The following is a 15907-nucleotide window of genomic DNA, read 5'->3' as shown; positions in this document are numbered from 1 at the left end:
GCTGCCTGACTTCCGGGTTTTGGCCCCGGGAGTCAGTCTGCGCATGCACAGGGTGACGGGGGCGGACGTGGGGCATGCTGGGAGGGATCTGATTGGATAACTTACACAGCACAGTATAGAGAAGCCCATAGCCTCCTATGGGGTATCGTCAGCAAAAGCTGGCGAACGCCTCTGCTGCGCTGACCTGGCGGCTTAGTACACTCCGAAAATGCTGTAAACTTCTGTTTAGTACATCCCGTCCTTAGTAAATAGACCCCATAAAGTAGTGATGAGCGAGGTTCGGTTTTACTCGGTTTTACTCGGTTCTCAAAACGGCATCTTATTGGCTATCCAAAACACGTGACATCCGTGAGCCAATAAGATGCCGTTTTGAGAACCGAGTAAAACCGAGTAAAACCGAGTAAAACCGAATCCGCTCATCACTACCATAAAGTGGAGTAGTTGCCCAAAGCAAGCAATCAGTGTCTAACTGTCATTTAAAACACTGCAAAGTATAGCTAAAACACCAGTCAATCAGCTCCTAACTGTGATGTTACAGGCTGTGTTTGAAAAATGACAGGAGCTGATCGGTTGGTACTGTGGTGTAGATGTATTATTTGGCGTTATGGGGTGTAGTGATATCAGCAAGTTATGTGTAGTACATGACAGGGGCGCTATGCACCCCTGTCATTAATGACACTACTATGTGTAAGATAGCGTGCTGAATGTGTGGGGGCAATGTACCGTCCCAACCCCTGCAACTATTGATTTCGACAGCTGCAGGTTTCTTTGGCCCATTCACAGTATTGGGTGCTGTGGATGCTGGCTCCGGACTGCACACGGGAGATTTCCTGCATGCCCAGTGGAGCCGGCCCAGGGAGACACAGGTGTGGGCTGTAGCAGGCATCGCCAGAGGGAGGAGTTTTCAAAGCCAAGATGTTACTATATCTCGACGCTACTACTTCCTGCTTCGTCTCGGTAAAGAGGCGAAGCAGGAAGAGCTATAACAACACAATTTGTGCCAGTATAATACATCTCTCTCTTTAGCTCTGTCACCTTTATCTCTCTCCAAGGCTTAGTACATTGGTGGTAATTCAGAGTCGATCATAGATGTGCTAAATTTAGCACATCTATGATCAGTTACTCTGACATGCAGGGGGACGCCCAGCACAGGGCTAGTCTACCCCGCAGAGGCGAGTACGTGCGCAGCTCCTGTGCTCTGGCAGGGAGCTACCCGCCGCATTTCGGGTCGCAGGTGCTGCGTGTGACGTCACGCAGCCACCGCGGCCCGCCCCTGAATGGTCCGGAACACGCCTCCGTTGTCCGGACCGCGCTCCGCAAACGGCGTTCTAACACCGTTGGCTCGCCCCCTCCCGCCCTGTGACTGCCTCTGCCTGTCAATCAGGCAGAGGCCATCGCAGCCAATGAGATGCTGATAGCATCTCACTGGGCTCCTGGGGTGCGTACACGCAGTGCAGCCGCTGCGCATGCACACTCCACAAAGTACTTAATACTGCGATCGCTGCAGCGATCCAGTCTGAATTACCCCCACGGAGCCTAATTCAAGGTTGAACGCAAATGTACAGTATTAGCAAAAGCAAATTTGCAAACATTTGCAAAGTAAACGCAAATCTGCACACACAAAAAAAACATGCCCAAAGTGCAAACTAACAAAAAATAAATAAATAAATAAATACACAAAAGACAGGTATTGAGCAGGTACTGAGCCACAGAATCTGCACTGACTTTTTCTGTACTTTTTGCTTGGCTATCTGCAGATATGCGTATGCACCACCCAAGACCCAGGTACATTATTCTGAATTTTAGGTTTATTCCTTTGTTTAGCTAATGTTGGTAAGTGCATCATTCAGAGTGACTCCTCTTTTGTGTATTGTTTTTTTTTTGTTAGTTTGCACTGTGGGCGTGTTTTTTTATTTTGTGCAGATTTGCATTTACTTTGCAAATGTTTGCAAATTTGCTTTTGCTAATACTTTTGCGTTGAACCTTGAATTAGGCCCATAGACCGCTGTGCTAGATAAATGACAGGTAGACGAAAGGGGGAGATGTATCAAACCTTTGAAAAAGATAAAGTGGAGATGACCATGGCAACCACTCAGCTTCTAGCTATAATTTATCTAGCACAGCATGTAAAATTACAGTTCAAAGCAGATTGGTTGTTATGGACAACTTCTCCACTTTATCTTCCTTGAAGGTTTGTTTAATTCTTATGGAGATAAATTACATATGGACTGGCTGGAGTGATAACACGGAAAGTTGGGTCTTCCATATCTAGACTTGCCATAATATCCCTTTAATCCAGGATACCTTTGAAGTACACAGTTTTTGTGGATGTTTAAAACTAGGTAAATGGAGGCTTAAATTTAGCCAGCCACAGAACCTGTGTAAATCATAGATGTCCCGGATTAAAGGGATATTATGGGAAGCCTAACCATATTGCATCAAGAGTTGCTGCAGATCCTGAAGTGGCAACTTGTTTTTACTGCATTCAGAGACATCTTGACAGATAGCAGAGACTGACAGTGGAGGTAATAGGGGTCGAGTTAGTACAAATGTGCGAGTTTAGCGCTAAACTCGCACATTTTGCAAACTCTACCAATTTAATGGGGTGCGGGAACATGCAAACTTGCATGTTTCCTTCAATCCCAAAACTCGCAATGGCAAAACTCGCATACAGATGTTTTGCCATTGCAAACATACAACTCGGGCAATGTGATAGGGTGCAAATTTACAACTCGCACTAAAGCATTACCAAAATCTCTCTAATCAATAGACCAGCTTCTAGTTGGTGAGTTTGACGGTAGCATGCACAGATCAATGGGGGGTCATTCCGAGTTGTTCGTTCATTATATTTTTCTCGCAACGGAGCAATTAGTCGCTAATGCGCATGCGCAATGTCCGCAGTGCGACTACGCCAAGTAAATTTGCTATCCAGTTAGGTATTTTACTCACGGCATTACAAGGTTTTTTCTTCGTTCTGGTGATCGTAATGTGATTGACAGGAAGTGGGTGTTTCTGGGCGGAAACTGGCCGTTTTATGGGTGTGTGTGATAAAACGCTACCGTTTCTGGGAAAAACGCGGGAGTGGCTGGAGAAACGGAGGAGTGTCTGGGCGAACGCTGGGTGTGTTTGTGACGTCAAACCAGGAACGAAACTGACTGAACTGATCGCAGTTGCCGAGTAAGTGTGGAGCTACTCAGAAACTGCTAAGAAGTGTCTATTCGCAATTTTGCTAATCTTTCGTTCGCAATTTTGATAAGCTAAGATTCACTCCCAGTAGGAGGCGGCTTAGCGTGTGCAAAGCTGCTAAAAGCAGCTTGCGAGCGAACAACTCGGAATGAGGGCCAATGTCTGTAAAAGTAAATAAACCGTAAAAAAAAAAAAAAAGACGTGCAGTCCTCCCCCCCTAGCATAACCATCCCCGGACTCTTTGAGCCTGTCCTAGTTGCTAAAATACAGGGGACAAATTGTGTAGGGGTTCCCCGTATTTTAACAAACAGCACCGTGCTCTTGGACCTGTCCTGGTCCCAAAAATACGGGGGTAAAAGGACGTAGGGGTCCCCTGTATTTTTTAAATCAGCACCGGGCTCCACTAGTCAAGGAGATAATACCACAGTCGGGGGACACATTTATAAAGGTCCCTGTGGCAGTGGCATTACCCCCCCCCCCAGCTAGTCACCCCTGGCTGGGGTTCCCTGGGGGAGTGGGGACCCCCCAATAAAGGGGTCCCCTCCAGACACCCACAAGAGTGACCTCAATTAACCTTGCAGTCTGCGGTAGGTCGCAGGTTCCCACCATAGACTACAAAGGGGATTCCCCCCCCCACCATTATAGCCTATGGGCTCCGCTTGACTGACAGGCCAGGAGCGCACAGCCAATCAAGAGAGCGCTATGACGTGGCACACCCTGATTGGCTGGCGGGTCTTCAAGTGACAAGTCACAAGGAGGCATAGCATTCGGGAAAAGGGGATCCATGTGTAAACATGGATCCCCTTACGTCCAGTGGAGCGGGTTGATGGGTTTTTTTTTTGTTTTTTTACCCCTGGAACGAAGAAGACCAATCTACACTGGAAATAAGTGAGCACACATGCCGGCCGAACTCGGACGTTTTTTAAAGGGGCAATCACTTACAAGGCAAAACCATGCCTTGTAAGTGATTGCCCCTTTAAAAAAAAGTCTGTGTTCGGCCGTCATCCCGTACGGCCTACGAACTCGGGCTACATTACATCCCGCCCATAAACTCAGTGCTGTGAGGCAATAATACTAATAGATATGCCACACTACTGCACCAGATGCATACAGACAAGAATAGTTAAAGAAATCCATGCATATGGAATGGTGTTACCACTAACATTGTGTCCAGCTACACATGCCCACACAAACATTCAATAATGGTGCTAATAATCACAGAACTTAAATCTGTAGATAGACATTTGTGGAGAAAGGTCACACTCTAGAAGTACTGATATTATATACATAGAGCTATAGTGATACCTAAACTGCTTCTAATAAAAATACTGTAGAAAGCGTAAAAATTCTACATAACATGTACAAACCTACCAAATATATTATTTTGATGTAAAGAAACCTGGTAAAATGCGTGAAAATGAGCTCTTCAGATGTGTTTTAGAGATCCATTTTGAATGCTCCCACCTTGCTCACCTCTTTAACCTATCGCTTTCTATCGGCATCTTTCCCTCACCATTCAAACATGCTCTGGTCTCACCCATTCTAAAAAAAACAACCTCGACCCTTCATCTCCCTCTAGCTACCTCTCTCTCTTCTCCCATTCGCCTCCAAACTACTTGAACGACTGGTCTACAGCCATCTCACAAGCTACCTCTCTGACAACCCCATCCTTGATCCACTACAATCTGGCTTTCGCCAACTCCACTCCACTCCACTCCACTCCACTCCACTCCACTCCACTCCACTGAGACTGCCCAGGTGAAAGTCACCAATGACCTGCTTTCGGCCAAATCCAGGGGCCACTTTTCTCTGCTTATCCTTCTGGACCTCTCTGCTGCCTTTGACACCGTGGATCATCCTCTCCTCCTCCGCACACTCCAAAACGTTGGCCTCTCTAGCACTGTCCTTGACTGGTTTACCTCTTACCTCACTATCTGCTCCTTCTCTGTGTCTGCCTCCAGCACCACCTCACACCCTTCCATCCTTCCTGTTGGTCCCTCAGGGATCTGTCCTTGGCCCCCTTCTGTTCTCCCTGTACACCTCTTCCCTGGGTGCGCTCATTAACTCCTTTGGCCTTCAATACAACCTCTATGCTGATGACACACAACTCTACCTCTCCTCTCCTGATCTGTCCCCCTCTGTCCTCTCTCTGGTTTCCAGCTGCCTCTCCGCCATCTCCTCCTGGATGTCTGAGCGCTCTCTGAAGCTCAACATGGACAAAACTGAACTCTTTGTCTTTCCCCCAGCCAGAGTAACACCCCCTACCAATAGCTCTATCACTGTCAACAACACCATCATCTCCCCCATTCCCCAACTCCGCTGCTTGGGCATCACTCTTGGCTCCTCCCTCTTTTTTGAACCCCACATCCAAGCTCTGGTGCAATCCTGTCGGTTCCAGCTACGCAACATTGCTCGCATCAGGCCATTTCTCTCCCAGAGTGCAAATAAACTTATCATCCACTCACTGGTCATCTCACAACTCGACTACTGCAATGTTCTCCTCACTGGCCTCACTTGCTTCCATCTTGCTCCCCTCCAATCTGTCCTCAACTCCGCAGCTAGGCTTATTTTTCTCTCCTGCCGCTCCATGTCTGCCACTGCCCTTCAACAAAATCTGCACTGGCTCCCATTCCCCTACAGAATCCTCTTCAAACTCCTCACCCTCACTTACAAGGCCATATGTAAGTCCACTGCTCCCTACATCTCCAACCTCCTCTCCCTTCATACTCCCTCCCGCCCCCTACGGTCGGCCAATGACCGTCGCCTCTCTTCTGCCCTGGTCACTGCTTCCCATGCTCGAGTTCAAGATTTTGCCCGTACTGCACCCCTACAGTGGAACGCGCTCCCCCGCTCCATTAGACTCTCCCCGACCTTGCAAAGCTTCACACGGGCACTAAAAAACCACCTATTCATCAAAGCATACCCTTCCGATGCATAACCCAGTCCTGAGGCTGCTCCTCCATCCCCCTGCCTCATGCCTTGAACATCTCTGCTTTGCTTACATACTGCCATCAGGCTATCTCCCGCTTGCTTGCACCTCATGTCATCTGTCTGTCGCCCCATCCCACTAGATTGTTAGCTCTTCAGAGCAGGACCCTCTTTCCTCTTGTTGTCAAAGCCCTCTTCTTGACATATTTCACTCACAGCTATCTCCTACTCAGCAAACATCTTTACCCGCCTTTTTCCCTGCTGGTAAAGGCTCATCTCTATCTATGGCCACCAGCCTCAAGTAGTACGATGATTACTCCCTTGCTTCTTACATCTTAGCTGTATTATGTTTTGAGAATTGTGGTGCTCTCTGTTACCTGTACTCTATTTTTGTTATTTATTTACTGTAATGCTAAGTTTTGTCTCCCTGTACTGTCCCTTGTACGGCGCTGCAAAACACTTGCAACATGTAATAATAATAATAATAATAATAATAATAAAATGCTCTCTCATTGGCCCTCATTCCGAGTTGTTCGCTCGCAAGCTGCTTTTAGCAGCATTGCACACGCTAAGCCGCCGCCTACTGGGAGTGAATCTTAGCTTAGCAAAATTGCGAACGAAAGATTCGCAATATTGCGAAAAGACTTCTCTGTGCAGTTTCTGAGTAGCTCGAGACTTACTCTTCCAGTGCGATCAGTTCAGTGCTTGTCGTTCCTGGTTTGACGTCACAAACACACACAGCGTTCGCCCAGACACTCCTCCGTTTCTCCAGCCACTCCCGCGTTTTTCCCAGAAACGGTAGCGTTTTATCACACACACCCATAAAACGGCCAGTTTCCGCCCCAGAAACACCCACTTCCTGTCAATCACATTACGCTCACCAGAACGAAGAAAAAACCTCGTAATGCCGTGAGTAAAATACCAAACTTCATAGCAAATTTACTTGGCGCAGTCGCAGTGCAAATATTGCGCATGCGCAATTAGCGGAAAATCGCTGCGATGCGAAGAAAATTACCGAGCGAACAACTCGGAATGACCACCATTGTGTTTTCATGTATTACAATTTTAGCAATACGTATTGCAGTGGTAGCAAGCACTAAAGCTCCGAACACACTGCGCGATATGAAAGATTTTAACTATGACCGATTTCATATCGTTCATGTGTACACACTGAACGATAATGACTATCAACATGAATGATTTAGGCAAAATTGGTGTGTGCACATCGTTCATTGTTCAAGCATACACACTGGATGATATGAAAAATAGATCTTTAGAAAAAATTATCATTCATATTGTACATTCATATCGTCCAGTGTGTACAGAGCTTAAGACATAGGCAATAGGACAATATTAGACTTTAAGATCACAATGAGGGGAATGGCACTACTGACTTATTATTCTTGATTTGAATGCACTTTTGTACAATTATCAATGTGTCAAAAGTGCAACAGAAGTTGGTAAGTGAGTCCTGAAAGAATTATACAAATGGACATGGTTGGCGCTATATGATGAGAGATGAGCTTCCAGCATTAAGCTAGGATAAAATGAAGCTGATGTCACTGAGATCAGAATAGATCAGGGGTTCTCAAACTCGGTCCTCAGGACCCCACACAGTGCATGTTTTGCAGGTAACCCAGCAAGTGCACAGGTGTATTAATTACTCACTGACACATTTTAAAAGGTCCACAGGTGGAGATAATTATTTCACTTGTGATTCTGTGAGGAGACCTGCAAAGCATGCACCGTGTGGGGTCCTGAGGACCGAGTTTGAGAACCTGTGGAATAGATAATATAAAAGCTCATTAGAAATCGTTATCATTAAACTCTGTTGCATATTATGAAACTTATACTGCCTCTTAGGCTGGGTACACACGGTGCGATTTTCTGCAGTATATTGTACACTATCTGGCTAGAGTGTGATATAGTGCACTATATCGGAACGTGTGTATGTACTATGGGGGTAGTTCCAAGTTGATTGCAGCAGGCATTTTTTTTTAGCAGTTTGGCAAAACCATGTGCACTGCAGGGGAGGCAGATATAACATGTGCAGAAAGAGTTAGATGTGGGTGGGTTATTTTGTTTCTGTGCAGGGTAAATACTGGCTGCTTTATTTTTACACTGCAAATTAGATTGCAGATTGAACACACCCCACCCAAATCTAACTCTCTCTGCACATGTTATATCTGCCTCCCCTGCAGTGCACATGGTTTTGCCCAACTGCTGAAAAATTTCCTGCTGCGATCAACTTGGAATTACCCCCTATATGTTATGTGATATACTGCGGTGCGCGCTCCCGAGGGTCGTATCCGATGTTCTATGTCGGATGAACATGCAGCTCAATTTTAGATAGATAGCACACTGTCTAGTGCATATTGGCCCTCATTCCGAGTTGTTCGCTCGCTAGCTGCTTTTAGCAGCATTGCAAACACTAGGCCGCCGCCCTCTGGGAGTGTATCTTAGCAGAATAGCGAACGAAAGATTAGCAGAATTGCTACTAAATATTTTCTTGCATTTTCTGAGTAGCTCCAGACCTACTCCTAGATTGCGAACAGCTCGGTCTGTTTAGTTCCTGGTTTGACGTCACAAACACGCCCTGCGTTCGGCCAGCCACTCCCCTGTTTCCCCAGACACTCCAGCGTTTTTCCCTGACACGCCTGCGTTTTTTAGCACACTCCCGGAAAAACACTCAGTTACCACCCAGAAACGCCCCTTTCCTGTCAATCACTCACCGATCAGCAGTGCGACTGAAAAGCGCCGCAGGATCAACAGCAGTTAAATAACTAAGCGCATGCGCTCTGCGTACCATGCGCATTTAGCAACAAATCGCAGCATAGCGAAAATCGGCAAAGAGCGAACTCGGAATGACCACCATTGTACCATGTGTATGTTAACGTACGATATTGTATCCAATTTGCATCATCACAATAAAGTGAGAAGCCATATCTCATGCTATATCTTATGCTAAATCTATTGTGCTAAATCTTATGCTATATCTTACCGTGTGTATGCACTATTTAATTTGTTCAGGAGCTCAGGGTATTTCAAGTGAAATAGTGTACGATATCTTAACATAGCCAAAATTTTACCGTGTGTACCCAATTTAGGAAAATATACTTGCTCCAGGTGGACAACTGTAGCTGGTGTGAGAGCAAAGGCTGATTCCTTCTCCTAGCGAGATGCGTCCCGATGGATAGGATGCCAGTGGTCATGTGACTGGAGCCTGCATACCACCACTGTTCAATACCATCTCTGTAATGCTATTAGAATATCTTTGTGAAATGACAAGTCTACACATGGTTGCCAAACATCACTCAATGTATATACCTCGTACAATGTGTCCTCATACCCCTAGCCTCAATATATCATGTGACAAGAGTGAGTCACACTGAGTGGTGTAGCATAGTGACTTTTTAAAACAATTTGTGTCTTTGCACCTGTGGTGCGACACACCACCCAATATGTACCAGAAATACGGGATTTGACTTTAATTTCACAGGAATTATTTTTAAAAAATTGACAAACTTGTAGATGAAGCACAAAGAAACTTGACGTGAAAAAAAATCTGTGGCTGCTGCATCGCAGCACTTCGTATACAGATTCCTTCCTTATTCACACACAGATGTATAAGTGTCACATATCAAATTAATCATTGCTGTCTTCTGATTTCGGCTAAGATGCGCATACGAGAGACAAATCACAAAAAAGACGCCCATGCACCCTAAATAATGCGGGAATGAGCCACCTGACAACACATTTGTATAGTCTTATTTCATATGGAAGAAAAACAATATACACAAATCTAAAGATGTACTGTAACCATGCTCATCTTACTGCGATGCAGCATTTTGCATCATGGCATGCTGCATGGCGTTCTAGGCTGCGACTATTCGCAGCCCATGATCTCTTCATTAGAAATAGAAATTATGTAGGGTTGTAAATCAGTTATTAACAACCCCAATATATTGCAAATGATGTTCCTGGCTTCAGTTGTGTAGAAATTTTGTTACAGCACCATAAAATGTCAATAATAATAAAAATAATGCTAATTATAATTCTAGATGTTAGTAAATTTGTAAAATATTTAATGAAATGGTCAGTAAAGCAATTTTACAGGGTTGAAAAAACTCATCTCAAAGCACAGTAGTGATACAGTAAATGGTTACCTGCTTGTTTGAGAGAGGTAATGCCGCTGGAGACTCATTTGTTTAGGATTTGCAGAGTACAAGTTGCCCGTTCTGCTGCCTGCCAGGATTGTGTGACAGATACAGCAGCTGCTCTGCTTTACTTCTTGCCTTTTTCTCTAGCTACAGAGGAAGTGCTACTGGCAACAGGAAGGAAGCTTTAACCACATTGATTATTCATTTGATTACATATTTAGAAAAGCCGCTGTGCACTTCCCCTAGCTACAGCACAAATGTATTGAAACAACCAGCAATAGCTTTGTTAAAATGTATTACCCGCAGTACTAATATTCTATTGCTATGTAAATTCATTAAGCTGTGTAGAAACAATTTTGTGTAAAAAACACAAAGGCCTACTGTGTGGAAAAAGCCAGCATCCCACACTGAAAGGTACGGCTAGGATAACATGACACACAATGCTGCACTACGTAAGAATATTACCTATGGTTGGACTGTATTAGCAACTGATAAATTGCTCATTCAGAAATGTTAAAGGATACAGTATGTTTGGCCAAAATTGTGTGAGGGGCTGCAATGCAGAAGAAAAAGTACTCATGATCATCTCATATGCTCCTGTGTTCTACAGCATGCCGCCACCTGACAGACACAGTGGTTACAATGCAAATCAAAACCATTTGCAGTATTTAAAGGGCTAACACAGCTGTTTCAGATTGCTATGGCTATAATGTATTGAATGGGAAATGCCATAGCTAAGTTCTTCTTTATGTGGCTGGACTGCATAACACAGCAGCTGTAAGCCATGGCAAATAGAATTGGTGTTAAATTAAGTTGGCATGCAGACAATCTGCCCTCTATGCACATTCCCAATAGGGAGGCCAATCCTGGGATCGGTGGGATCCCGGGATTTAGGGCCAAAAACAGGTGGGATTCAATCCCGGGATTGGAAGCTCCAATCCTGGGGATTGATGGATCAGACGGCCCTTAGTTTTTTTAACGCGGGCAGCGTTGAGCGTCCTCAGGATGCTCAGACGCTGCCCGGCTCCCTCCTCCCGGCTCCCCCGCGCAGCATGACGTGCAGTCACAGGTCACGCTATGCCGTCCGCCATCACCTGTCGCCGCCGCTGAGAGCCGCCGAGAGAGACACAGATTTTTCCCGCCCGCCCCTGTAGTATGGTGAGTTATGTGTGCAGGGCGGGTGGGGCGGTGCGAGGGGGGCGGACACATAGGGAAAAGCTAGTCCCAGGTATCCCGGGATTGACCATTTTTCAATCCCGATACCCGGGATTGAAAAAAATGGCCTGGGATTGGCCTCCCTAATTCCCAAGGCCAGCTCTTCAAGCACTTAAAAACTGGTAACACCCCACTGAAACCAGACAGCTGCCTGCAATTTTCAAAAGTATTCAATTTGTAAAACAAAACAAAACAAAAAGACAAAAATAAATGAAGAGTTCATATTAAACAAACAATGGACCTCAACCCCACCCCTATATTATATATATATATATATATATATATTCAAAACAAATACTCTCCCTCTGCGCTAGTTTGTTAAAACTATCACCCTAAAATGAAATGTATACTTTTTGGTACAGGCAGCCTATTCGACTAAGTCCCCTGTTAGAAGGGACTAAAGATAGAGAATATGCAACAATAGAAGAATTGGCGCCAAGGAGTCACATCAACTCCCACTATTCCAACCCTAAATTGGTTGTCTGTCACTTTTTAACATAACATAATAACATGTTCCATCATAAAACATTTATTAAATAATTTTTAATAAATGTTTTATGATGGAACATGTTATTATGTTATGTTAAAAAGTGACAACCAATTTAGGGTTGGAATAGTGGGAGTTGATGTGACTCCTTGGCGCCAATTCTTCTATTGTTGCATATAAATTAATATATATATATATATATTAGAGATGAGCGGTTCGGTTCCTCGGCATCCGAACCCCCCGAACTTGACCTATTTTACACGGGTCCGAGGCAGCCTCGGATCTTCCCGCCTTGCTCGGTTAACCAGAACGCGCCCGAACTTCATCATCCCGCTGTCGGATTCTCACGAGATTCGTATTCTATATAAGGAGCCGTGCGTCACCGCCATTTTCACTCGTGCATTGGAGATTGAACGGAGAGGATGTGGCAGCGTTCTCTCCCTGAAAAGCTCCGTAATCTGTGCTCAGTGTGCTGCAAATATCTGTGCTCAGTGTGCTGCAAATAATCTGTGCTCAGTGTGCTGAAAATATCTACGTTCTCTGCCTGAAAACGCTCCATATCTGTGCTCAGTGTGCTGCAAATATCTGATCAGTGTGCTGCATTGTGGGGACTGGGGACCACCAGTATATAATAATTATAGTAGTACAGTACAGTAGGCCATTGCTGTATCTTGCAGCTCTGTGTCACTGCAAGTATCCATTCCATATCTGTGCTGCATTTTTGTGAGCAGTATATATAGTATTACAGTGCAGCATTTTGGTGACTAACAGTATATAGTTGTACATAGGCCATTGCTGTATCTTGCAGCTCTGTGTCACTGCAAGTATCCATTCCATATCTGTGCAGAATTTTTGTGAGCAGTATATATAGTATTACAGTGCAGCATTTTGGTGACCAACAGTATATAAGCACATGAGGGAAGAAGGCCCTGCTCGTGAGAGCTTACAATCTAAAGGGGATGGGTAGACAGACATGGGTGACACAGATGGGGTACATAGAGAACGTGGAACAGAGGGTTAGGAATCAGGATGAGATTTGGCTGGGTTTGGTGAAGAAGTGGACCCCCAGAAGGCACAAGTCAATACTTAACATTGCAACATTTTACTGGGCTATGCAGGAGAAAATTAAAAATAGGGAGAAAAAAAAAGAATCAATAACTTCTACCGCTTTCAAAAAGGTCAATGGAAGCTGAAATAATGGACAACTACCTCATGGAAGCCAGATACAGTATACCAAACAGTACTTAGCAGAGTTAGGAATGAGTGCTTATGAAATACAGTAACATTTTGTCATAATATTTCAGAAACTGCATGGCTGGTCTCTTGCACTCTTTTGCTCTAATACACCACCTGCTTTAGGATTTATATTCAAAAACATTATGTCTCCATAATCCCAAAAACGTCAGTCTTCTTGGAAAGTTGTTTGTTCATTTGTAAGGGAAAGAGGACAAACGTTCTCAAACAACGGTTTCTCAATTTATTTTTCCTCTGGGAAGGGATTGTGGATTCGCAGGAATATCTGAGCATTTCTGTAATCAGAAAGCAGCGACTTTCTACAAAGGTTTACGAATAATTCCAGTGATTTTGTCATTTTCTTCCAGTGATTTGGACCAATAATACCATTGATTAGAACGAATAATTCCAGTGATTTTGTCATTTTCTTCCAGTGATTTGGACCAATAATACCATTGATTAGAACGAATAATTCCAGTGATTTTGTAATTTTCTTCCATTGATTTGGACCATTAATACCATTGATTAGAACAAATAATTCCAGTGATTTTGTCATTTTCTTCCAATGATTTGGACAAATAATACCATTGATTAGAACGAATAATTCCAGTGATTTTGTCATTTTCTTCCAGTGATTTGGACCAATAATACCATTGATTAGAACAAATAATTCCTGTGATATTGAGGTGTTTGTGTCGCTTAGCTTAGCCGTCCAGCGACCACAGTGCACCTCTTTTTCTCTTTTCTTTGCATCATGTGCTGTTTGGGGCCAATTTTTTTAAGTGCCATCCTGTCTTACACTGCAGTGCCACTCCTAGATGGGCCAGGTGTTTGTGCCGCCCTCTTGGGTCGCTTTGCTTAGTCATCCAGCGATCTCGGTGCAAGTTTTAGGACTAAAAATAATATTGTGAGGTGTGAGGTGTTCAGAATAGACTGGAAATGAGTGGAAATTGTGGTTATTGAGGTTAATAATACTATAGGATCAAAATTACCCCCAAATTCTATGATTTAAGCTGTTTTTGAGGGTTTTTTGAAAAAAAAAAACACCGAATCCAAAACACACCCGAATCCGACAACAAATTTTCAGGGAGATTTTGCCAAAAAATGTCCGGTGCACATCTCTAATACATATATATATATATATATATATATATATATATATATATACTGTATATTCTGAAATTTTGGCTACAAACGTAACAACATCCGGTCCAGCGTCAACTAGCTCCCTTCTCTCTGTTAGATCTAGGCGCCTGCAATCTCCACCACCAACACCTTCATCATCAATATCCTCAATCATGATTGGAAGTAGTCCTGCATCTAATTTCAGTGCTACGCTTGTTGCTGCTGCTGCTACTGTGAGTGAATCCTCATCCCAGAAGGGGACAAGGAAGACTACTTGTAGTAATTTCACAAAACAATTAACTGTTAGACAATCTTTCGCAAGGGGAAGCAAGTATGACAGCAGTCATCCAGTTGCATAGCAGATTACTGAAGCCATAACAGCTATGCTGGTATTAGTTGTGCATCCAGTATCTGCTATTAATGTAGTGGGTTTTAGATAGATCATTAAGGTCCTGTGTCCCTCCCTGCTACCAAATCCCATCTAGATTCCACTTTACTAGAAAAGCAATTCGTAGTATATACCAGGACGTTAAGAAAAACTTAATTAGTGTCCTCAGAAATGCTGTTGTACCCACCGTCCACTTAACCAGAGATATGTGGACAAGCGTAACAGGGCAAACTAAAGATGACATGACAAATACCAGCTCATTCAGAGGTAGGCTACTCTATGTATCACTGGTTTCACTAAGAAGCATACCGCTAACAAACTCTTATAAAAACTCAAGGAAATAATTGCAAAATGGCTTATCTTGCTTGAACGCTAATGGGGATTTGTGATTTCGGACAATGCCACAAATATCGTGAGAGCATTACAGTTGGGTGAATTCCAACAAGTACCCTGTTCTGTTCACACAGTTAAGTTGGTGGTGCATTTTTTTAAGTAACAGGGACATGCAGGAGATGCTATCTAAGGCCCAATAAATTTCGGGACATTTTCGAAATGCAGCAAGTGCATGTCGAAGATTGCAGCAATTGCAAGTACTGCTGAATTTGCCCTACCAACAGCTGAAGCAAGATGTAGTACCTATGTGAAAGTCTACCCTTTATATGCTTTAGCAGATGGAGGAGCAGCAAAAGGCCAAGGCCATTCAAGGCTAAACAACGACCTATGACATAGGGAGTGAGAATGTACCTTACTCAAGCGCAGTGGAGAATACTTTTCATGTTGTGCAAGTTTCTCAAACCCTTTGAAGTTGCCACAAGTGAAGTTAGTTCAGACACTGCCAGCTAGAGTCAGGTAATTTCTCTTATTAGACTCTTAGAAACTGAAGGAGGAGATGAAATGAAATTATTCCACTAAGCATGTCAGACTTGTAGATCAAGCTCTTCATTCACTTTGCCAGAATGCAAGGATCGTCGATCTCTTGAAATTAGATCACTATATTTGGGTGACAATACCTGATCCTAGGTTTAAGTTGTAAGTTGTATCTTTCTTTCCAATGGACACAAATCTGAAGAGATGCAAAGACCTGTTGGTAAACAAACTGTCAGCTCAATCGGCATGCGACACAGCAACATCTCCTCCTTCAGTTTCTCTGGCAAGTGCTGCTGCCAGAAAAAAAAACTAAATTTT

General features: G+C 43.9%; 1 protein-coding gene across 4 annotated transcripts in view; it reads right to left on the bottom strand.

Annotated features, from left to right (window-relative positions):
- The window catches only part of PIK3CG (phosphatidylinositol-4,5-bisphosphate 3-kinase catalytic subunit gamma), a 130012-nt gene that overhangs the window by 67429 nt on the left and 46676 nt on the right, over positions 1–15907 (bottom strand). The window contains exon 1 of one of the 4 annotated variants that reach the window (XM_063927055.1): positions 15733–15803. The exons of 2 other annotated variants lie outside the window; for them this stretch is intronic. The gene's annotated coding sequence lies outside the window, so the exon portion shown is untranslated. Of the gene's footprint in view, positions 1–10280; positions 10406–15732; positions 15804–15907 lie in introns of those variants that run through there. One more of the 4 variants, XM_063927054.1, reaches the window with a different exon arrangement.

The sequence above is a fragment of the Pseudophryne corroboree genome, chromosome 6 (genome assembly GCF_028390025.1).
Source record: "Pseudophryne corroboree isolate aPseCor3 chromosome 6, aPseCor3.hap2, whole genome shotgun sequence".
NCBI lineage: Eukaryota > Metazoa > Chordata > Amphibia > Anura > Myobatrachidae > Pseudophryne > Pseudophryne corroboree.
The sequence above is the reverse complement of the archived record's forward strand: the minus strand, read 5'-3'. Positions and strand labels throughout refer to the sequence as shown.